The sequence below is a fragment of the Mizuhopecten yessoensis genome, unplaced genomic scaffold, assembly GCF_002113885.1.
Source record: "Mizuhopecten yessoensis strain PY_sf001 unplaced genomic scaffold, ASM211388v2 scaffold2303, whole genome shotgun sequence".
Lineage (NCBI taxonomy): Eukaryota > Metazoa > Mollusca > Bivalvia > Pectinida > Pectinidae > Mizuhopecten > Mizuhopecten yessoensis.
Genome location: NW_018404479.1, coordinates 55,763 through 82,607, shown reverse-complemented (window position 1 = coordinate 82,607; position 26,845 = coordinate 55,763). Strand labels below are relative to the sequence as shown.

General features: G+C 35.0%; 1 protein-coding gene across 7 annotated transcripts in view; it reads left to right on the top strand.

Moving 5' to 3' along the window:
• The window catches only part of LOC110445425 (growth hormone secretagogue receptor type 1-like), a 126,848-nt gene that overhangs the window by 45,858 nt on the left and 54,145 nt on the right, over positions 1 to 26,845 (top strand). For 3 of the 7 annotated variants that reach the window (XM_021490047.1, XM_021490041.1, XM_021490045.1), the window contains exons 1-2: positions 3,102 to 3,302; positions 19,363 to 19,451. The gene's annotated coding sequence lies outside the window, so the exon portion shown is untranslated. Of the gene's footprint in view, positions 1 to 3,101; positions 3,303 to 19,362; positions 19,452 to 26,845 lie in introns of those variants that run through there. The other 4 variants (XM_021490044.1, XM_021490042.1, XM_021490043.1 and 1 more) reach the window with 2 other exon arrangements.

The window sequence follows — 26,845 nt, the reverse complement described above, 5'->3', positions numbered from 1 at the left end:
ATTGGGTTTAAAAAAAAAAGTTTGATGACATAAAAAGAAAAAGCAAAGCATACGTGGAATTTAAAACTATATCCCTCAGGCAACATAAAAGATGGTACACAATATTTAGTACTTATATTATGAATTTATATAATTTAAAATAAAAATGTAATTAAGAAATTTGCTTTTCGGAATGTGTCATAGAGTTAAGGGTACATGTAGCTTGGTAGTACAGGATCTAGAACTACAATTTGTTAACATGTAAAGCTAAAGACAGGGATTCCCAAATATAATACTACACTTTCCCTCCTTTCTACAATATGGATTTAAAAAAAAAAGTTTGATGACATAAAAAGAAAAAGCAAAGTATACGTGGAATTTAAAACTATATCCCTCAGGCAACATAAAAGATGGTACACAATATTTAGTACTTATATTATGAATTTATATTATTTAAAATAAAAATGTAATTAAGAAATTTGCTTTTCGGAATGTGTCATAGAGTTAAGGGTACATGTAGCTTGGTAGTACAGGATCTAGAACTACAATTTGTTAACATGTTAAGCTAAAGACAGGGATTCCCAAATATAGTACTACACTTTCCCTCCTTTCTACAATATGGATTTTAAAAAAAAAGTTTGATGACATAAAAAGCAAAAGCAAAGTATACGTGGAATTTAAAACTATATCCCTCAGGCAACATAAAAGATGGTACACAATATTTAGTACTTATATTATGAATTTATATAATTTAAAATAAAAATGTAATTAAGAAATTTGCTTTTCGGAATGTGTCATAGAGTTAAGGGTACATGTAGCTTGGTAGTACAGGATCTAGAACTACAATTTGTTAACATGTTAAGCTAAAGACAGGGATTCCCAAATATAGTACTACACTTTCCCTCCTTTCTACAATATGGCTCTTATTAGATTGAGGTATAAAAGTACAACATTTCCCACATTGAAATCTAATTTATTTCTTTTTAATCACTACACTTTACCTATTGAAAAAGCTAATGTGTTGCTAGTAGATTAGACAGGGGATAATCACACAAGAAACTTAGAGTACGCTTGTACATTTATTAATGACATCTGCAAAGGAAGTCGTGAATGAAACCGTATAACCCTGTTTGCTGAAATCGGATTGGAAAATTCTGTATTTCACATATGTCGTTAAAACACACTCTGTTTTTGTATGGAACAATGATTAATATCTTCCTTGTCGCAGACGTTTTTACGTGTTAAGGCGACCGTGTGACATTAACATTGTTATTGTAACTTTTTTCGTTTACGAACAGCACATTCCATTGTAAACTATAAATATGTCATCTTATTATCCGGAAGAAGCTGTAATTACATGATGTGTATCTTTATGTACGGCATGTGTTTGATTAAAGGCACAGCTGTATTACAATCGGGTGACAGAAATCTCCCCGAAGGTATAAAAACAAATAAAACGTGAATCACCGTATCTTATACTTGTTTACATGTTGTTTTAAATCTTCTAAACAGCAAATATCCTACATGTTTGATGATAGTGTCCACTTGTGTTGGGGCAGTACATTGCACATGGCCATTTGGTATAGCATCGCTAAATCTCAATGACATGTCGTACACACGGGAATTTACCTTACCTCACTGCTCACTTATCATTTAATAGAGACTTCACGTCATATAGTACAGATTCACTGTAACAGAGCACGTTTTGATGATTTTAGCTGTCAATCGTTTTCACATATTAACGAAATACAAATATTAACTAGCGTATATCCATAAAAGCACAGTATCATTTCAATGACATGTTAATTGCACAAATGAGTAGGTACAACCATTACCTTATAGTGTAAGTATATACATTTGTCTAAAGCACCATGTTCATAGTACTGGGATTATAACAAACGTACAGAGCATGTCTTGCTTTCATTTAAGGAATGAAAGTTATTTTTTCAACATTCATGAGGTCATAACAACATTGGCTATTTGGACATATTCCATGAATCGCGTTAGCGATTTTTGGTAAATATGTCCAGAAAGCCAATGTTGTTATGACCTCATGAATGTTGATAAAATAAATTTCATTCCTTATATTTACATTTTTAAGTGCTTTGAATTTTCCGATGCAAGCATAAATAACAATAAACCGGCATTGTAATTATATTTGTGCATGGGGGCAACGCAGTAGAGAGAACAGCGTGTTTTCGCGGGAAAATGTAAAACTTCCGGTGGGGGTCCTACCAACAGCATGAAACAAAACAAACAGAATATAGTTCTATTTTCAAATTTAATTTGTAGAACTAGCACACGTCGGATATTATTACCATGTACCTTAGCTTACACACCTCATTTTAGAATTATAATGAAGCCTATCATGTTTAATGTTAATCTTATTAGCATAACTAAACTACACGGCTGTTTCACGGCGGACGTGTAACAATTACGCCCAGTGCTACGTCATTAAAGTGTATCAATACGCAGTGATGAAGTCACCTGTGTTATGCAAAAATGAATGTCGTTTTCGCCAATGGGTCCAAGCAAACATAATGTAAATATAAGGAACATAACATCTTCGACTAGTTACATGTATGTTAGTGGAGTTTCATTCATAACATCAAAGTTCGATTAGCACACAGTGTATCTACATGTATACATAAAAACAACTTTTGAACATGCAATATTAATGGCACGTGTTGACCTACGTATCACTATCGCTGGATGCATCTGTACTATAAGTGTTGATAAACAAAGCGTTAATGCATTACGTTCGTCACAATTAAGGAGAGAGAAAAAATCTTGCAATATTGTATTAATGATGAGATGCATTTACATTCACACTTGCACTCTTTTAGTATTAATTGGTCTCTGAGGAAGGGGGAGTGATCAATCATTCATGAACTGAACCTCTGCTAATATTGGTGGGTGTTTTCTATAATGTGACATTAGGGGATTTCCTAATACAGATAAAGCTGAGTGTGAAGATATGAGATCTCTCTCCATACCTATACCTTATACATGTATTTACCCACTGTGGTGAGTTTGACACAGTGAAGAAGCATTCAGCCGATATGTTATCCATGCAGACCCCATCCAATCAAACCTTAGTACGCGGTATACATGTATGACAGCCAGTGGTACTACAGACTGTGCACAACGTCTCGTGAGCGTGTGGGGAGCACACAGTCGTGTAACGTCTGTTGATAGTGATGGAATGGGTCCAGGGAATATACAACTCTACTATAACTGCCGGATTTTAGTCTGATCTTACGTTTCTGACTCCTTTATATAACAACTTTAATCCCGTCCAAATCCGAAGAGCTCAGCACTAAGTAAGTATTACACTATATATCTCCTCCTCACATACTGCAATGCTGTGGGATCGGACATTTTACGCTCTTTTAATGGCATGTTTTCCCCTTATCGATCGCAAAACACATTTCAAATAGACACGTTGAATTTTTAATTAATTTTTGAAAACTTTAAATCGTTGCATTAAAATTCAATGTCAGTGTTATTTTATTTATAAAAACTGCTCATACTTACAACTAATTTGAGGATGCAGTGATTTTAAGGACACAATTAGGATTTTCATTTGTGAAATATTAGGACGAAAACTAATAACTACCGACATTCCTTTCAAACGAAAATCTAGATTACAAGTATTGATGAAAAAACTATATCCATATCGCCCAAACAAAAGTGTTAAAACCGGATAGGTGATTTGCGTCAAACGTAAGCGTTCCGAAATTATAGTATTTTTCTGAAACGCTATATACAAAGTTATTGAACTCGAAAGTTTGCAGGATATTATAATATATAAGTTTTCTTCATTACTTCTAACATCTGAACTAAGGTTGTGTTGTGTTGGTTGTTTGATACAGTTCTATGACTCCATTTGAAGACAAATCTCGAGTACGGCCCATTCATTTGTGAACTTCATTTTTTTCGTCTTATCAGGCGACACCGGAAATCTATTCTGTGGTATCTATAACGTTTAAATTTGTATACATTTGTTAACAAACTTGATAACGAATCCATTACTCCCTTCTAAGTTCACTCTCTGTTATTAAAGACAGTTGTAATAGAAATATAAAATGTCCAAGCTATGTGAACATTAGACTCCTTCTATGGTGTTTTAGTTATCTGACACTCTTGTATGGAAACAAAGCATGTTTGCATAAAGCAGATTGCGAAATATCCTTTAATGCAATCGTTTATCCTTTAACAAACTTTTAGCGTTAATTCTGGCAAAAGAGGAAGGGATTGTACGTTCAAAAGGAAGAGGCGTTGTGTTTTTAACATGTTTAACCATGTATGTTAAATTAAAAACGTGTTAAAGGTATTAAAAATGCCAACACTTGTTTGTCGTCCAAAGCCAACGGTATAACACTAGGTAAACATCGTGTATGATTCTGTCTGTATCTGTACTTCAGGACTTATTCATGTACCGTTTACAGTATAGCAGTGCATGCCATCAATGGTACCTCAAAATGGGGTGATCGAGGGGAATCAAGGTTTCATTGGTTGATCAATCAAGGGTACAATAAGTCCAAATGATAAGACTGCATATACTATGAATAACGTGAAACTTCCCCTGTGTATTTTATTTTTCATAGCTTCCTCGGTAGGAAAGGGACCACGAACATGATGACTTCAGTGACGTACTTCATTAAGGTGATAAGCACGCGCTTACACTGTCGTAATGTCATTAAATAGTGTCTTCGCCTCCCGTGTGTCGCTCGCACTTTAACTGCTTGAAGGGCCTACATACACTGTACATTACAGAATGTATATTCCAGCTACGTGAACACCCATGTTAACTCGTCTCAAAATTACCCTTCCGGAACACCTGTTCGCATTCCCTTCTTTCTGTCTCAAGGGTCTCCATGTGAATATTTCATTTTTTCCATTTTGTCCTGGTTTTATCGATGTTGAAATACAAAATGTATTATGGTTTTGTTGACAATTTTTCATTATCTTGAGTTTTATTCAAACATACCCGCTGGTCGCATTTAAACAAACTTGTAGAAAAAAACCGCGAGAAAATATAACCACTGGTATTAAATGTCATACAGTATACGTTACATGCGACGATAATTTACCACAGTATTGTCCAGGCCAACCATGTAGACATTATTATCTAAGTCTGTAAATGCATGTATATGTACGTGTGTTTGCTATGCTTTGTGTAAATTACACCTGTGTTGCCAGTTTGGGTGAAACGTTTCTGTGCTATGCTATGCATGAACATGTGTGAGTGGTACTTGTGTGTGAAACGTTATGTTTAAATACATGAACATGATCAGGTGTGATACTGCACACGGTGTGTGGTATTCTATAAGATTAACCAGTATGGAAACAGATATATGGATCATCCCGTTTCGGATAATACATTTTTAAAATATACCATTAGCAATGTGATTACCGCCCAGATGGGATCTTACGTTTATATATTACTACATGTATATTGCTGTAATCCCTAAACTTAAATTACAGGTGATAGAGAAAACAACGGCGGAACTTTTAAATACACTCTATGTGTATCTATGGCTGTCTAAGGATAGTCGGGCGGCACTTTTAGATAAGAATAACTGTACTTAACAAGTAGTCTCACTAACTCTGAAATTCAGATCGAATTAGTTTTTTGTTTCTTACATAAAACTAAATTCCTAAGTGGGTTTAAGGCAATATATCGTATTGTTTTTCGCTATTGTTCATAATTGTTCCTACATATACCAAAACAGTTGTCTCAACGCCATTTTCCTTACTCGTTATCCTTGTTCACGTAGAAATGCTATTTTTGTATCAAATTTAGTTTCGATTTCTTTAAATGACTTAGATCATTAAATTGAGGTATGCTTTGTAAACCTCTGTTTACTTCATCGCATAAACGACAACAATACAAGAGACTAGTGTCGAATTAAGAGAAAGTGTAACATGTATGCAATAATTCACAGAAATCATGATAGTGTTCAAAAGATATTTTCGTAAACGATATGCCTCATAAAAGATACGTAAATAAGGTATTCTCGTATAACGGTTCTCGTCAGGCACCGATTAACATTGTAAATGTTGATTAACAAAATTTGCGTTTAATTCATTGTACTTGTACTTTTCCTACCAACGATAGTTTCCAAATTTATTTCCGGTAAAGTGAACATACAAACCTCTTGGCTGTCTATCAATAAATCCGTATCCTTTGCCGGAAAATGTTTGACAAGCGTTATCAACATGCATTATATATATCATTAATTGAACTTGTTCACCTTTAACTGCTGTAATTCTGCACCACACAAAAGCACAACAACAAGCCCAGCGAACAATTGGTTTGATTAACAATTTAAAATTAAATAAGCTATATATACCTCAATACACAGTGTTTTTGCTATTCATATATATCAAGCATAAAAAACCTTTAGCGTTGTCTACGAAAACGAAACTCTATTGTTGTCTCCGAAAAGCAATCATCAATGTTGTCTCCGAAAATATTAGTAGTTGTGACGTAATTGTTATCCCTGCAAAGTTGCGAATTTGATATACATGTGCAAACAGTTAAAGTTCGTCGAATACGACAGCGCTAACACATGCAACGGTCTTTCTTGCATTGCCGGTCAACATGCAGATCTTTTCAACCGGTCAATATTCTTCTGCTAACGTTGCATTTTATTCGCTTCAAGATGGCTAATAGAGAAATCTGTACAAATGTTTAAATAAAATGATAATTATTTGAATCGTTGATGTATTTATTTCAAAATGTTTTAACTGTACATATTAAGATAATGTGTTTGTGTGTAAAAAGGTGTCCGGTTGATGGTCTTCGATACCTTCATTCGTGTGTTAAGCTCTGCGTCCGACAATCAACGTCATGGTTGATTGACTACTTCACTAAATACTTCAATGTTTGAGGAATGATGTCTGCGTGCATGCTGCTGGCTCTTCGATCGTTCGTCTTGTCTATGACATCAAGGAATTCTGCACGATACATAGCATCATAGTTTGGAATAGATTGAATCATCACAACATTCTCACCTTGTAGGATTTCTTTTCATTAACCACAAACAGAGTTTCTCCCAGCTCAAGATTGGTTTGTAGGATTTGTTTGAAAATATCCGTTTCGTTAAAGTACATGGTACCTGTGCTTGCATCTACTGATACCTATGAATGTTGGTGTCGTTATACAATCCAACGGAGACTTAAAACAAGCAGTAAAGGATCTAAACAAATTGGAAATACAACGATGTTCGTTTTGAAAAACAGGATTTCAATATCTTATATCTCAATGTGCTTTCGTTTACACTGCATGATGGTTAAATGAAACTATACCACATAGCAGTAAGATTTGGATATCAGACTATAACATAAACAAATCAAATTTAGATTCCGTTCCTTTGAGAAAAGCAACAAATATTCTGTAATATTCTATTGATTGTAAATAAATATGAACCGATTACAGTTAGTAGATGTGCAGTTGGAACAGATCCAATAATATTCTGTATACAATGCACCATTACTAATATTCAAATTCGCTAAGAGATGACACTGGTTTGATCCCGGACGATTATTGCACTATTCCGTATCAGTTGATCAAGGACAATACTCTGATAGCTTTATATCCTGGGATGGGTACATTCCAAATGATTTTAGTTTGATTAGAAACGTAACCAAATCACTCAGCTCCAATGCATTCAACTGACATTTGCTAAAATATTTAAAAGATTAGACGGAAAATTTGGAAAAAGAATAAATATAAACGATGATACATAAACAACAGTCCTTGGAATTGTGCAGATATTTGGAAAATGTACCCCAGTACATATTATTGAATTCACACTTAGGCAGTTAAATCTTACATTACAAAAATATAGGTAGGGGCGAACATACTAAACACATTAAAACAGGCAGACATACACAACCCCAGGATAACAGACAATGCATACTTTGTACACAATGTTTTGCAACTGAATTGCATCACTTGGTCTTCTGATAAAATTTAAGAAACGCTAATTAATCAAAGTGGTCGATATCAAACCTTAATACAATGTACAAGAACTATATCAAAGGCTATATGATGTACACTAGTACAGTATGTAAGAGATGCCTTAGACTTTAGGAAATACATTTGCTGTGTTTGAATACATAGCCTGGGCACTACTGCTACATGCTCGTGACTACGCACTCGGGAAATAGTTCTGCAAAAAATATTATTTAAAATATTCACCCGCAATTTAATCGAATCTAAATGTACGATCGACAACATACGCAATAAAGTGCATATATTTTGCAGTTATACCGGTACGACTGCCCCATACATATATATACAGTTAATGGCTTTAATATGTTAAATGCATGTATAAGCAAAATAAATATCCAATGTGGGTCGCATATTATTTGCTGGTATAAAAATGGAATACATAAAGGTAAATATGTCAATGTGCATTTATAGTACAATGGCCAGCATACTAAAAACATATCCATGTTATCATAGAGGTTTTTCAATGCGATGCAGGTGACACTGACGTACCATACCGTTATCTAATAACATTTTGAATTGAATATAGTTAAACGTTTCACTCGTCTACGACTCAGGGATCCACCACATCAAATATCGACATTATACATGATATTTTGAACGCTGGATTTAAATCGTAAGTAATGTTATGATTTTTATAATTTTATAAAATGGTTTATTGAAACTTCCTTATGGCGTGGTTTTATATTTGCATGAATTACGAGAAGAATTTTCTAATATGTTCCTCGAATGCAGATCGATATCTATTTTGGCATATACTTGTATATGATAATTGATATACATAATAAACATTATACAGAGCATTTGACGTAATAAAACGTATAACTATACTAATAGAACTTGGAATGTAGACACGCTAATGGACCACTTAAGATCCCACACGGATAAACACGCACATGTTTTGTTTTGACTTTCGTTGATACTCCAGGGGTCATTATTACATAATTCTACAAAGTCTTAGAACATGGGTTTATCGACGTCTTGTTATTGTATCTGATGTAATAAAAATCTCCGAGACATTCGTGAATGGACAAACACATAAAATGTCAAGTTTGGAAATGTGGTGGTTTTATTAGGTAAATGTCTATCATTACAACATTCTGTATAGCGGTAATTCCGCATCTTTTTTATTCACATAAATCATTGTCTTGGTAATATTATTTTGCATGTATCAAACGAGACTTTCCGTGAATTTGATTTCAATCGTTAGCATTTCGGATTACAACGGGGTAATACTGTGCTATTTCAAGAAGCGCTGTGACAATTATCTCCGGTAATGAAAATGCATGTTTAAAAAGAGGCGGAACGCTTCTGGAACAAATAAATGCCCTAAAGGAATCTTAAGCGTTGCATTACACATTTAAAGTCTTTTATTTCATGAATCCCATTTGTAAAATCGGTTCAATCACCATAAAATGATATTGAATGACCAGAAGGCCTACTGATGTATTAGACAGAGCACACCCTACAAAGTACGTATGGGTTCTGAAAAACGTACGTTGATATCCAGTGGGTGATGTTGACCAGATCCTGACCCGTGGTCAGTGTTGGCAATTGACGGGACCTCTAATTAGACTTGTCAGTATTGACTGGTATATAATGTTTTTATTAATAGGTGACGTGTTCCGGCCAATTCGCCCTTAATAAAATTGGGCTGACCAAGCCGATAACAGGGCGGAAGTAGCCGATGTCTGGTCAGTTAGACGATTGGACATTAGCTTTGAGGAATCAAATTATCCTCAAAGGTGATAGCACTTTTACGGTACTCTGATGTGCCTAACATTCTTTCTTCTATCGTAAATAAACTATTATGAGACTAACTGTTAACTGTATCGGGAGAAGTACTATTTTTAGCATATTTATTGCATTTTGTATCCTGTGTATGACTTTGAACAGTAGGTAGTTCCACTTTGTCTTTGGCCAATTTACATTACATGACACAGCGCACTGTACGGCGGATTTGCATCATGTTGCGACGTTATATCCTGCCAAACGTTTCAGAGACAAGTGCCTAATTGGAATAATTTTCCAAGCGTCGCAATGCCGGAGAGTTAATCAGTCTGACGTGAACCTTAACTATTAGTGGTGGATCCATAAATAGAACATCACAAACCAGAGTGACAGTTTGATCCCCATATCGCGGACACGCGTCGGCAACTCTGTTGAATTATTGACGTTATTGGATCGTGATACGCAAGTGTCCCCGCTCTTAGTGACATTACAACTGACCCGGGAGTGTAGCCTCATATGTTTACCTAAACCACTTACTCACTAAATATGGAACAGCTCCCTTTGCAGACAGGAAAACCGAACTTAAGTGGTCGGGTTTTCAGTGACGCTGACAAAGCGTTTTATTCAATGATAATTGTACGAATTCAGATGTTTGCCTGCGATATTAATGGGTAAATGGCCCCAATTGTTGAGTCTGTCTATAAGTATATTGTATATACTGTGCCAGACATAGAAATAGTTTTACACCACGGGTTAATACAGGCGTGAAGTATAGTTAAATATTACATGGTTACATTCCATGCAAAGATGGGCTGTACTGTAGATACATATGAGATAACGATGCTATATAACCCGTGTCAATTAGGAACCCTGTAATAAAAAAAACACTTGGTCGCCCTTCAAAACAATCGTAAATAAAACATGAAACATAATTAAACTGTGAGCGCTGAACCATTGTTGCAGACATTAGAATGTCGAGTTTTTGGGCCTTCGGATTGGCGGGTCCTCTGCCTACTCAACTCTTGCACTGGCTGGTCTTCGGACCAAGGGGCGGTGTATCATAATGCAAGATGGGAAATTGTTTCAAATATCTACGGCCAATGGTCATTTCGCGTTAACATCAGACAAACTATCGTCTTTGTATGAGTATACATGAAAAAGATGTGCCAATAATTCTTAAATATATTCGTCAAATAAAGACATGCTCAGTCAATAGCACCAGTAAACATGCAAGTGTGTGTGTTCATTCAGAACTACATCACGTGAAGGATATTGAATTATTCTTTAAACCTTGTCTGGTTCTGAAATGTTCACTTTGAAGTGTAAAGTATCACCACAAGTCACACATGGTAGATGCGGCTTCTTTGTAACGCAAATAATTCACGCTACCTTATGCCAGAACTTATATTTGTTCCATCTAGGTTGTTCTCAGCATTAAGTGTCTATTTAATATCCCTGGGTGGCTACGAACAAGATGGCGTTCGTAGTAAATAATCGTAGGGATGTTGAGTCCGTTTCGCGGGAATCCCTCGCAGATCAGCGGGATTTCGTTTACGCTCAAAGTGGTCATATGTTTGTCTGAAGATGGTACGAGCGATCGCTGGGTCGGTTATACACTGTAGGCATATTCCTATCAATGTATGCATTTGACACATGTCAAGTAATTTAAAACGACTATATACTGTAAACGTGCTTGTTTTAGCGTACACAAATTTTAAGCGAATTTTCAAATTATCGAAGATAAGCACATAGATGAATTAGTGCATTCACAAAATGTGTAATAGAAATATGATTGCAAGTTTCATTTAGCGCAATCATAATTCAGCGCAAAAGGTAAAGCGCGAAAATCACTAAAATAAGATAACCACTGAAATATATACATGCTTATCACATAATGTACTGTGTTATCGAGTGAATATAACCATGTCATATTTTTAGCGTATTTACCCATGTAATATGACCTATCAGCCCTGTGATTGGTTGTAAGTTTCAATTGTTTCAGTTGTGACGTCACGCCTAGGACAAGTACATGACTTTACAGAATTACGCACTGAAGTCGAAATTGCGTTTTTTTTACATTTAAAGGTTGCATGAAAATTGTCGTTTTTCACAAATAAATGCCACAAATCTCGATTATTTGATACAAATGATCTTACACTCGTTTTTATTTCATATGACATTGATGAAACTCGTCACGAATTTTATTTTTAGCTCGCCAGAGGCTCACTAAACTGAAAAATGTATAGATTCGTTTCATAAATCTCATATGAAATGGAAATTCATGTAAGATCCTATAGGTATGTTGTACACGTCTAGTCCTTCCTCATATCATCGACATTGCCATTATCACACTAATAGTGGTTCATGAATAGAACAACAGTTGCATATACATGTATATTGTGATATATATCTATTCAATATAAGATTCTCGATAGCGGATTCACGGCCGATTTAAATTGATTAATAATATTTAACGTACTCAGTATGAACATATTTAAAATTCTAGTCGACAACATTGACACTGCACCATATGGCAGTATGCAGAAAAATCATATATAAAACTGAAAAAATCAATGTATGTGGCAGACACCAGTGGATAGACAGAGTTATAATTCAATATTTTGTTATCCCCTCATCAAAAACACATTTCTAGAAGGGATTACCTGTTTGAACAGCGTATTCATCATAAGTCCGCTCTCAGTGGGGAATAACATTTAATACACGTTATTCCTCAGTGGTAAATATATGTGTAATGGTACAAAAACAACATGTCAATAGACATGTATAGTTAAATCAGTAATTGACCAGCCATGTGTACATTTGAATTTTGAGGGATAAATATACTACATACTTAAACGAGAAATAGCGATACGTGCTTTGCCCAGATGACGAACGTCTTTGTTCTGACCTAAGGGATTCTCCAGGAGTCCCAATATGTCCCAAATATAAAAAAAAAATCGATCAAGTAGAGAAACCTTAGAGAGAAATGTACAGGAGGACAATCATATCAAAATATCATTCGATGTAGGCGTGGCTTGGGAGGTTATGCTCCATCCGAGTATGTCCTAACTGTCAGCTATACTGCAGAATCACTAGCACATTTTTGTGTCGTCTTGTAAAGTTTTTCATCTGAAACATAAGTTGGTCAGCGATCTGCTGTTAGTCGTTTTTGTTGCATGTTACAAAACAATATACAACTTAAATCTATGCACTTAAAGCATCAACATTTTTAACTGTGACATCAAATACTGGAATTACTGTATTCCCGCAGAGAGTTCTATGTAAATCAGCAATTGTGATATATCTGATCACTAATTGTGCTAGGTGTCAAAAACAGCATGTTGGTGAGAGCAAAACACTTAATTACATGATTAATAAACAATCGCTATTCTATCAAGCAAAAACAAACAATACTTTCAAAAAGGCAAACATGTCAATATGCCGTATCATACATTGAAGTATTCACATTAATCTTTACGAAACATGCGTTGACCATGTTTTTTTTTCCCAACAGGGAGCGGTGCTATGTCAACAAGCAGTAGATCGGCTATTTACTCGGCATTATGCAGGGTGATCTCCCCTTGCTCTACAATGTAGCATACTGATGTCTCCGCATGCTATAAAATATGTAGATCACGCTCTATTAAAGGTCTTGAATTTTGATGAAAACATGTGCCAAACAAAGCCTAAATTATACACGTTTTTTTTTGTGTGTGAAAACGACAATTGGGAATACATATAGTCGTTGCCCATGATTATGTTCATATAGCCGAATTGTGATGCCCCATCTTGCTGACTACTGATAATTTTACCATTCAAACATTTTTTTCTTTATGCTTTTAGGTACGATTTCGGTTAGCTCTGTACTATTACATGTCGGCCTGATTTGATATGGTTATAACTCAGTGATTATTGTTCTTTGCTTTCTAATTTTTGTACAATACAAATGATTAATGCTTCGGTATTGACGATGGGCGAAATGTCTGGAAAGTTTGACATTGCATATTGTCTCTACGGGTATACAAGTTTTCCCTCCTATTCTGTCTTAAGCAATACGCGTTCTGCAAAAAGTAGTTTGTTCCGATCAACCGCTATCGTTATTACAAGTAAGAACAATAAATACATACCGCGTTTAGTCCCTTTAAAGCTTTAAATGTTCCCAGTACAAAATGACTATAAATTGTCAAAGCATAAAACAAAGACCGTTCCTCTTTGTACATAAAGGGTGTCGTTAATAAACATATAAAGTTATATCCTAGATATATCTCGATTAGGGAAACGGTTACATAAAATGTACTCCCTCATCATTGTGAGTGCTTCATGTGAAGATTAAATTAAATTCTGAAATATGTAACTACCAACATGAGATTTTCCGGAAATCGTTATCTGGCGTATTCGGATTTAGAAGATGCCTGTATATTTCCCCTGACAAGTCATGAAAAAGTAATTTGGGTACGTTCATAGTATCTGGGGTTGTTGTAAGTATGTTAACAAAGATGGTTGGTACTGTATATATTATTATAGTTACATCAGTGGCTATTGCTGTTAAAATTGATTAAAATTTATTGTATTTCAATGAAAAACCCAACATTATTTTTAATATTTTTTTTCTGATAGGAGATGTGCAAACAAAAAAGAAATATTCAATGCCCGTACTATTTTTATAAGAGAAGTTTTTGGTTGTAGAAATAATTGTTTTGTTATATGAAACTTTTATGGAAGTTATTTGTCAAAACCTAACCGTGGATAATTTAAATAAAGTAGACCTTCAAGTTAAGTAGCAAAGACTACTACGATAGTTTGTAGACGTGTTATCTGTAGCGTTGTTTATTGAATACGAATAGTTGTATTGAAACAGTGTTAAGTTTATGCAATTTTGGCGAGTATTTGTTTTTGCGATTTTGGTTTAAACCATTCATTCGCTATTATCATCCTACTGTTCACGAAAATAAAAATAATAGACATGTATTTGTAATAAAATGTGACAATACTTCTTGTATATAGTTTATTTTATCACAATTATTTATGAAAATGGAAATTAAGATAGATATATTGGCCAGAGCTGTTCGTTCTCTCCGGTAAGCTTTGACCAGTGTAATGTCAATTTTCACAGATTTGAAGACAGAGTCCTCAGGTCCGTATAACACTGTACAGGAACAGGACATCCCGGATTCGCAGACATCTTCTTGGCAATCTGACACAAACAAAGCATGTATTAGCATTCACAGCAATTGATAGCATGTTTTCAATGAATAACCAAAAATTGATATTGACAGAAATATCAATGAGATCTGTTTGACGGCTATATAATGCCTATCCAACTTTTTGTCCATTAGTTTACCCTACTTTGTAATATAAATATTTATTTGTATGGCATAAATGTGCATCTATGTAAGATGCTGTCGTCTGATCAGTTTCCTCCGCGTCTAATTAATAATGAAGATAAAGTATTTGCTACTGTGTGGTCTTTACTTCACATCTTTTCACTGGCACTACTCTATGTGATGTGTCTTTATGAGTATAATATTTACTGAAGCCTTGTTTTCTGTAGTTTCCTTTTTGAGGCTAGTTGTCGAGGTGTCTGCAGATCGACCAGGTCAAGTAGATCTTACATACTTACCAGTGTCGCAGCTACTGTACCAAATAGTTGCCTGAATTTGCTGGTAACCTTCAGTCATAGCAATTATTTTGGCATAATAACTACAACATAAGATACTAATGCTATTCATACCGTACCACTCCTAAACAATTGTATAACACACAGTTCTTTGATTAAAGAGCATTAGTCTTTGATCCTGCTTACCACCAGACTCTGGGTACGTGACAGACAACAACAATTCGAGTCATGTTTTAGTTTGTGTCTCACAGCTACAATCGCATTACATCCAAAAAAAAGATTCAGATTCTTTATGAGCCGAAAGCCATACAGCTCATCCAAAAGTAAAGAAGACGTGAAATCCTACAGGATAAGACATACGATGAAATCAGTAACTTGCAAGAATATCACCACACATATATAATATAGTTGGACTATATAAACTGTAGTTAGTCTAAGAGAGAAAGTGATAATGCTATTATTTTGTAAGATGCTTAAATAAGAATAATAATTGCAAATAGCTAGGTATTTCATTATGTACGTCAGGTTTACCTTTGTCCCTTGTCGCAAAAAGAATCGTTCGCTAGTAGCCTATTGCTCGTCCAATCGCGCTACAACTGAATGAGTGAGAATGAATTGCAAGTATCTATAAAGTTATTGATGTACTTGTCAAAAGAGATTGTCTGACATTCGTAAAAAATGTTTGCTAACAAACATTAGAAAACAGATCAATCACCGATGACAAACACAAATGTCCAAACTGCATTTTCTTCCGCATTCATCAAAATAATATGACATTTGATCCCTGAGTATGGCGATCATTTTAGGTAGACGTTCCCGTGGTTTGATGGGCTGATATATGTTTGTTCACCAGAATGACAGGGTTGATTTTGACTTCTTAAAGTCAATATCCAGAACAAACAGATGTGTTGATGTTGTCAACACCGGGAGAGATTAGCGGCCGCGGAAGTTACAATTCCGCTAACCAATACAATAACAGTCATCTTCAAACAAAATTCATCTTCGTCTCGGGAAATAATTGCCACACTCAGGAAAGGAGTTTTGCCTGGGGAGATAATAAAGGAACAGAGATATGATGTAACGTCCCACTGGCTATATATATGACATCACATATTAGACAGGCCAAAAATCATTGATGAATGAAAATCAGATTTTCTTACTCTTGATGCGAATTGATGCGTGGTCGAGCGTACTTAATCCACCATTTGGAGTACACTACTCCGCCAAAGTGTTTCACTCTCGCTTTAGCTTCGACGCCGTCGAGCGAGGGATTCACAATGTAATCAGCGCATATCATGGCCAATGTAGCAGCGTTGCTCTGGCTCTCGATTATCACATCAGTAGTTTTGATGCAAAAGCAGCAATATTGTATTGGTATAAAGTATCTTGCAAATGTGTATTGTTACATTGTATATAAGTGTTACTGTAAATGTAAAGGTAGTATTTTAATGTACATCATATTATTGATTTTTATGGATTGGTAACATTAAGTGTGGATTGGTGAACATGTTTGATTAGTTGTCCAAAATTAAATTGTAACAATGTAACAATATGTAATAGCAAATTAAATTATACGTATTATTACAAATGAAGATATATACATATATTTTCAGTTTACAATAAATAATACATATGTATTTTGGTACCAAAATGTACATGTTTGAAATTTTAACTTACAGAGTGCATATTTAATGTTACACATATTTGCTACAAATACATCAAAACAGACGGCATTGTATTGATAACACTTTTAAAATAACCCATATACCAACGTCAATTCTAAAAGGAACACTATATTATGTTTTTAATATACCGAGACAGTCGCAGAGTAATACGATATCGACGTATCTCGTATATTCAGAGGAATACATGGTCTTCGATGTTTAAATCATATATAAAACATGCCGGTTAGTGTGGTAAACTTTTCGAAAGCTTTTAAACACAAGCTTACTACATTGCAAGGGGGCTTTAAAAGGCTGTCGATAAAGTTTGCGTTTTCAAAGAAATGGTTTAAGATAGCGTTGAAAACTAATCTATTGTACTTGATGAGAATAGAATATTACGGTATGAGGTCTTTGTTGATTTTTCTAGTTCTTTTCCCGATGTTCTTGATACGAAAATATTTATTTTAACGGTACATGCACCAATTGAAAGAACATTATGCCATCAAAGAATACACTACCACAATATATTCTTTTGACGACACTATCGCTACTGCTCCGGCACAGAAAAATATTCAGCATCATTAAGCGTTGTACAAACGTTAGCCACAAGTGGTGCTATTACATATGTAAGGGCCTGAATACTTTACAAATATGTTATTCAGAATCCAGTCTGTGGGTGTCCATGAAAACGGAGACGATATTTCCACCGTATTAAGGCATTATGTTGAAAACTTTGACCTCTTAACGAGCTGATTTACAAATGAGCCTCGCTCAAGATGACATGTCGGAACGTAATATGCATGTCAAACATTGACGTGTATATTACTACGGTAAAATAAGAATCAGAACAATGCGTTTTATCCTGTTTATTTTTCCATATATGAAGACATTTCACGGACCCTTTAAGTTATATCAAGCGATGTCAACCTGTCTAGTAGTATAAAGTAGCAAGAGTTTTAGTGCGGGGTAACAGACTTTCAGCGTTGCTTTTATGTGTTTGGTCCGATCTTTTCCGCTATGTTAGCTACACATAATAGCATTTACTGACCTGAACCCGTCTGTAATCAGTACAATGGTTTGTTTAGTGTGTAGTTACATGTATGGAGTACATATCAGGTCGCATTGTTCGGGAGTAATAACCCGTACGTATACCCCATAAATTGTTTAGGGGGTCGTAAAAGTGTCGATATTTTATTTTTTAGCCAGCGATACGTTCTTGTCACAGATAACAATGCCTTGATAAATCTATTTTTGATATGTATGTTTCGAGTCGTTATTTTTAGGTGTTATCTTTAAGTTTGTAGTCCAATCAAGTTTCACTTATATGGAATGTCTCTTTGTTAAGTTTTGTTGATGGATAGGGTTGCCATCAGCTAGTGTAATCGTTCTTAGTTTAAAAACGGTAAAACAGATTGTATTTCTGACATGTCATTGTCACTGACGCAAACTATTTGTCAAGCATTGCATACATTGGTATGTGTAAGAGATATTAGTCATCTAGGTACAGCAAAAGATATATTGTAAACATTGTCCTAGCGGTTCATTTGGGACCTGCTGTACCGTTAGCGAGATATTATGGCTGCACACCGACGGGGTTCTTAGTACTGCTAACACTGGAAAGTCATCAACAAAATTAATGGCCAGCACCTGTTATATACATCAGCACTTCAATTAATTATTCATGTTCGATCAAAGAAATATAACAATCTACGTCAATAGACGAATGCATGTATCAATTCATTCCATTAAACTTTCTTAATCCTATAGAATATATTTATAATTTAGGGCTGTATCCCTTCCAGCAATGAAATCAAGTTGTGATTAGTTGGATGGCCTTTCGTACCCCTTTGACATTTTCTATTTATTTTATAAATATTCTGTTTTAATGTATTTAATTCATTGTCAGCACACAAGTGACATGTTATGTGACTACTTTAAATATTGCGTTAGGTTTGAACTCCATTTACACGAAATTGAAAAGTTTTATGCCTAACTGCTTTCTATACGTTGACCTTACAACGGGTCACGTGCACACAGCTTCGTGCTCCAATAAAGCTGCTAGTGCTGAAAGCAAAAGGTCACATGCGCAATGACCCTGACACGTTTAGTATTTGGCAGATATAACTTACAGTAATTTACAAAAGACTATATTTAGCACAAAGTGGTTTCAGAATTGGGCGTACATTTACACGAACCCTCTGATCGCCATGTGTGTTCCCCCGAAAGAACGAGCTGGTGAATTAACGTCGCTTTCATCAAGAGGGATTCTGGGTACATATTGAATGTATGTTCGTGCATGAAATTGCTATCCTGAATAACTGTTTAGTTACACATTTGCTCTGTTACAGTTACGCGTCCTGTATCTGACCGTGTGGATAATGTGAAAGTGTGAACCGAAAATATAAAACCCTTTATCAGGAAACATTCAGCAGTTAAGGTAAGACAATCCATTTTCATCAACTTGTCTTATCTGTTGTTGGCATACAATCAATTTCCTTGGAATTCAGAAAAATATTTCAAATTTGATCTACCTAAAAATACCACAAATCGAATCTTTCTTTTTAGCTGGTATTTGTTGTGTTTTACTATTCATTAACAAGGATTCATATATGAAACTGTGCACGATAGCCGTAGATTATATTTACTATAGCAGATAGCGCAATTTATTTAAAATTTCCATTTCGAAAGAGCGTCCCTCATGATTATGACGTAATTTAAACGATGACATAAACTTCTCTGTTTCCACTTTAATTATAACCACTGTTCTTAATCAATAGCTCGTCATATTTTGAAAGTAATCAATATTACTAAGTAAAACAGATTCAAAGATGTAATAAATTATTACTATTGAGATAAACTTGTCAAATTAATAGCGATGATTACCGAGAAAGGAAAGTCAGAGATACAATATATCGATCCTGAACCACTGTTTGCTCTACGCTAGCTTTCATTCGGAAAGTCATAGTAATGTAATGCTTTATTTGAAATGGTCAACCAAAGATATCCCACGCAGATAAAGCATCGTTCTTGAGAAAATTACTCTAAATATAGGGTACGTCATGTTGGATGACATTTTTGGTTAAATCATGTCACCACGTTTTATGTATAATGGCACGATATTGTATTATACAGAATTTTCATTGCCTCCGGTATATTACACATGGTTCGTTCGACTTCCATACTCATACGTTGGCCACGCGACCCTTCCATGGTAACTGTACTTTAGGACTAGCTTGATGCAAGGTTTATCAAACACATATATTGGCACGTGTAATTATACATGAGCTATTTATAGACAACATCAGTCGATTTTGTCTTTCATCTCTATTATGACATCTGTAATGCTAGTTTATACCGTGTTTTGCCACACATATGCTGAATTTGTCTAGTGTTCCCTACCATAACTCGTTTATATTTACTATGACAACATAACATCAAATACGCCATATAGATTGCACATTTAGAGATACATTAAACATTTAATTACTCACTATCTATATTGCATCAGAAATGAAACAGAAATGGTAAAATTAGGCGAAATAAGTGCATCAAATAGAATGCTACTGTAACGATGGCCATGTTGATGTAACCAATCACATTGAAGATTAAACTGGCTATATTTAATTGACAATAAATAAATGAAAAAACAACACACCAATAAAAAAGGAATCACTAGACTCATTCGCATTTGATAACTAGAGAAATATTTAAGAATCCCGAGTTATTTATTCCACCATAATGCACGCACATAAGTTGATTATTTTTATTCTACCACGTCAAATGTAACTACTTGTAAAGTTTTGCTGTCTTATAAGGCAAATTAGACGCTGCTCTTTTGCACGTGCAAGATTTATCACTTGATCGTGTTGCTTCGTTTAAACTTAATCAATGTCGCGCCAACATTTCTCAGTGCGTAGGGTTGGGATTCCCGGATTGTGTTTACTTCTAAAATCATCATCATCGTACCGATATCAATCGGATTTTCTTGGAAGTGCCAGTGATACAACATCATACGATAGGCCNCATGACAACATAACATCAAATACGCCATATAGATTGCACATTTAGAGATACATTAAACATTTAATTACACACTATCTATATTGCATCAGAAATGAAACAGAAATGGTAAAATTAAGCGAAATAGGTGCATAAAATATAATGCTACTGTAACGATGGCCATGTTGATGTAACCAATCACATTGAAGATTATACTGGCTACATTTAATTGACAATAAATAAATGAAAAAACCAATACACCAATAAAAAAGGAAACACTAGACTCATTTAAGAATCCCGAGTTATATATTCCACCATAATGAAAGCACATAAGTTGTTAATTTTATTCTACCACGTCAAATGTAACTAATTGTAAAGTTTTGCTGTCTTATAAGGCGACATGACCTAGATAATTCGATATGCAAATTAGACGCTGTTCTTTTGCGCGTGCAAGACTTATCACTTGATCGTGTTGCTTCGTTTAAACTTGATCAATGTCGCGCCAACATTTCTCAGTGCGTAGGGTTGGGATTCCCAGATTGTGTTTACTTCTACAACCATCATCATCGTACCGATATCAACCAGATTTTCTTGGAAGTGCCAGTGATACAACATCATAAGATAGGCCTGACATGAGTTGGTATATTTAGTTGGTTGCCATGACGTGATGGAAAGTTGCTGACCGGCTGATCATGACGCGACCTTCACCTTCACCGACCTCACCGGACAGCTGTGTTTTGCAACCACTGTTCAGACCGATGCTACTTTTTGCAACATTATTCTTCACACACGGTATGTTTGAAAGCAAACGACGTTTTGCAGACCAGAAACAACTGAGCACGCGTGACGTCAGATACGATGTTTATTTCAATCAATCAAACATTGGCACGCTATCGACATCGTTCGTCAAAACTTGAAATCAACGCTTGATAGTACATACACACACTGCACACATCGTGAAATGTACGGCACTTCCCAGTGAAGTAAAAACAGAAGTAATTAATAATTTACCATTTTGTCTTCAGACCTGTACATTTTAAATGTCAATAATTAATAAACCATTTTCACTGCACGGACCCACATACTTTAGGTCTATAGATCCGTGTAATCTTTTAAATGGCAGGCCTGTCAAATATTTTGATCCCGCCTGACAGTTATTTTTGTTAATTCATGATAAAATACGGGGAGGTTGTTGGAACAGCATGCGTGTGCACAATTTCACGTGCATTGGTTATTGGCACGCGCATGGTATATCGCTCAAGAATGCACTCTTTTTAACCAATGAAAACCGTCGTTACATCACAGACGTGGTAGAATTATCGATAATATATTCTTGTTGTGACGATCTATTTATGTATTTATTTATCTATTTATTTATTAAATTTCTTAGCTCTCAATGGGACATAGACACATACAATTTGCATACACATACAAATGTAACTGAGTCATACAAATGTACAAATATACATATATTGTTAGGAGTTGCCAATTATACAAATCGAGCTACATATGAATTGCCTTGTTACAAAATGTACTTTTGTATATTCATGTTATTTGCACATACATCTTAATTGTTTCGGATCTTTACTTCCCCTCATCATTCTCCATTGACATACTTATCTTAATCATACATTACTGTGAGTGTTGTCAAACCATTCGGTTGTATGGATGTTCGAAAGAAAAGCTGATAAATTGTACTCGTATGCATTCATTTTTTTTCACTAAATAAAAGTAACACATAATGCTTCACTGTGAGCTGATGTTTAGTGGGTAGAACACTGATAATGTCAAAGAAGAGCGCTGTGTAGCGCGGCTCCCTCAGTTCAACATTTTATGACGACGTAAAACTTTACTGCTTCTCAGTGCGTAAACAGTGCATTCATTTACTCTTCATTCCGGACACTGAGCACTGTATAGTTGGGTTTTAACCCAAGTTATACTGTATAGGAAGTACGACTAAATCACAGATGAGAATTAACCTCGTTTGAATGTTAAAGTAAAATGTACTATTAAATAAAGATATACTACAGTTATCAAAATTGCTACAGATTTGACATATTTACTACCTTTTTCAAAGGAGATATTCTGCAAAAAATATATGTTGCCATGCATTTTACGGATGTGTTGCCATTCAAGATAATACTGTTAAAAAACAAAAGGAAAAGGAAAACAATAAAACTGCAAGAGCACAGCATCAATACGAATTTCCAATATACGGGCTGCAAAACAGATAAAAAAAGGTTGTCAGGAAAAGTTACTCTCAGCCAGAAAAAAACCCTGTTTTATACAGAAGGGAGCAAAAACCTGAGTCGAACTCTCTCATGCGATTATAACCGATGCAGTGGCCATTTACCTGTACCTTAAAATATGTGTTTGCTGTCGTTAATTGTTTTTCTTTTTCTTATTAAAATTTGAACATTAGAAAACTCAAGCTTTCAAATCTATCTCAGTGTCTACGAAAAACTTTTAAGAATTCACTGACACTTATCCAACTATGGTCAAAGTCACACTACAAGATGTCATGGAAGATCGCCAGGAGCTAGTAGCCACCGTTTATGTTAAGGAAGGGGGCTTGGCACTGAATCTACCTTATCCTTTCATTTTCTCCTTTGTCACCTTTTTGTGATGTCAATGTCTATCGTGTGGTAATCGTTTTTAAATGTTCACATTAAGCTTTGATGGATGCTCTCGTAGTGGTATCATGTTCCTTAAACCAGGTGTTATCGTGTTTTTCTGTCTCTCTTATTTAGTCTGTTTCAATCGTCAAATTCGATCCCGCCCTCTCCCCGACACTCCTCCTTCTGTGTGGGGTCTTATGGATTGACTAACTGTAATCTGGTGTTATTTTTTGGTTTATGATAGGCATTGATTTCCTGGAATTTTATTTTATGATTCTTTGAAATTTTTTGGTGAGTTTCATTTTCTTCTGAAACACCTTAAACATACAGGAGAGGAATGCCTGATCTCTTCCGAACAAAATTTCCTTTCTGCACTGCAAAGGCAGAGGGAGCTCTCTTTGGAGTTTTAAATGCCAAGGGCTGGTACACTGTAATTATGTATTGTATCAACTCCTTCTCCATTTCTTCATACTCCGTTACAAGATTCGCTTTCCGGTGTAATAAGGTTCTCATAACTAGACATTTTGCTCAGATCATGATAGATTACTAATCACATTTTTGTGACTCAATATGACTAGTAGGAATATATTTACCGATGCTGCCGTTGTTAATTTTTGTATCAGAAGCTAAAGAAAAATCCGTTAATTACACTAAGGTAAACGTTTCTCAGTATGTACTTTGTGCGCTACTCTGAGGAATTTTCGTGTTAAGGATTGGCTGTGTAGGTTTTTTTGTAATGATAGATGAAAGAAAGTGGGCCTCTTGCGAATTAAGCGAACTGTGATTTAGTACATGTGTAAGTTTTACTCGTGATTGGATTCTCTTCGTCAGAGAATACTACCTTGATATCTTGGTTAGGGGTGTCAGCTATAAGTTTATAAAAAATGGAGTTATGTTGAATGTTTGCCTAAAACAATAATACATTACATAATGGATGATGGTCAGAAATGATCTATATATTATTGCGATTTACATCGTAAAATTCTTATTTTAAATATTCTTATCAATATATGCATACTTCTATCGATTGTACCCAAAGTACCTCATGATCGCAAATACCAAACAAACATACCAATTCTTTACTTGTTTCCAACAATTTGTTTTCAAATACATGTATCAACCTTTTCTTGTTTAAATGTTCAAATATTTGCTCAATTTATTTGTATGTTTTTTAAAGAAAATTATCTGTCGCTTTCATTAATGCAAAACCTTTTCCTTGAGGTAATCGGAAGAGGTCATCACGTCTGCAAAGTTTTTATTTTGAATTCCATACTACTGTTTTATACAGTATACATGTAATGTTAATTACTGAAAACGCAGTACAGGCTTAACGCAGAGTGGGCAGCACGGTCTGACTGCTCCTACCCTTATTTTCACCAATTAACTTATTTGCCTCGTATATTTACTGCCATTTTGTGTTAATTCTCTAAAAGAATTTGTTTAATACCCACGGGTTGGCTGACATTGTCGTCCATATAAAACACAAGTATAACGTGTTTCGTGAGAGGATGAGAAGGTTCTGATGTTTTCCCTTTTTTGTTGGTGTATCCTCTGTTCAAGTCGATAACTTTTCGCGTTACACTCAGCCCGGTGTATTTGAAACTGCATGTTTACGCTACGTTAAAGTACATGTCCTTTTTATTGTCAATGGAAGTTCTTAAAGTTACAGTACACATATTGTAAGCGTATATGTGTTAGCGGTGTTCTAATATTAGCGCTTTTAGGCGCTTTAAATACTGCGCTAAATTTTGACTGCGCTGATTGAAGTTTTTCTGTATAGTTTTCTATCGCATTTTTTTTGAGTGCGCCAAAATATAAATTTGCAAAGCTCTTAACATTTTATAATGCGCTAAAATTTGAGTCCACTGAAATAGTTATTTTACAGTATGTAATTGTTTCTGTTAAATGTACCTAAAATGTATGCCTCCAATCTCCACTCACAGATTATGTTTCTTACAATCAGGTTGAAAGTGAGTGTAAGGAACGTCAATTGTACGTAGCGATTGTTGTAATACACGTGGTTTATAAATGTACCTATATTATTGACAAATCTTCAACTACTGCTCTTTCTACATATTCCATTCGCATTCTTATAATGTACAATATAATATTGCTGTCACCTTATCGGTAACGCAAACAAGGTATGTCTTATGAGCATAAGGATCATGTGATAAGGCACTTAAGACACTTACAAAAACATAAGTACTTATACATGTAACTATTCGCTCGAAATAAAGTCCTACGATATTTTATCATCGCGCATGCTCCCATAATAACCTGCCACCGATGTACAGGAAGTGCATCTTGACAAAGAATGTACATAGTAGCAATTGAAATAAACAGCAATTTGTTGTAATTATCAGTTAAAACATATATTGTTGAGAAATATATATACAAACTTATTATTACATTGGCTTTGCTGTATATGTACATTGAATGTGGTCCGATTTGTGAAGGGGTTAAATCGCACGTGACGCTACTGAATCACTTCATAGCTGTAAATATTGTACATTTTATCATGCATTGCATCTTGACCATATGTAAGATGAGCTTCATGCTCAATATGTTATCAAGAATAAATAAAGCCTTTATTATTATATTCATTGTAACTCATCTATGCGTGTGGCATAGACGCTTAGATATGCTCTACAGGACAAGCTTCACTAGACATTCCTCACTAAGACTCTTTTTGAAATTTATTACCACTATAAATTTAATACACACCACGACAAAACCTTTTCGTATGCAATTCTACTACGTGTAGTTAGATTATACTCGTAGAATATTAATTTAATCTCAGCAATACTGTTTGCTACTGATTAAATAAAGGGCGTGTTATAATGAGATCTACATAACGTTGATAAATGGGTAAACACATGCCCTTTCTCATTTTATGGCTAGATATTTAAAGATTGGAACATCCATAAAACGTTATTTGGTACAGATATCTACTTTACACATAAATACCCTAATGTGTGAGAGCTGTGTTGTAGTTTTAGTCATTGAGTCCCACGTAATAGCCTGTTAATGTCGACCTGTTTTGATGTCGTGCTCGAAGTGGCTTAGCATGAAGAACTCGAAGTGCTTTTTTATGAGTTTTAAATCCCCGTTAGAAAGTCATCCCTAATACCATTTTGCATGTTGACAGAGGATTGCATCGCCTTGTGTCGTAATCTAAAAACATCTCATACAGGCAGCATTTAACGATCGGTTT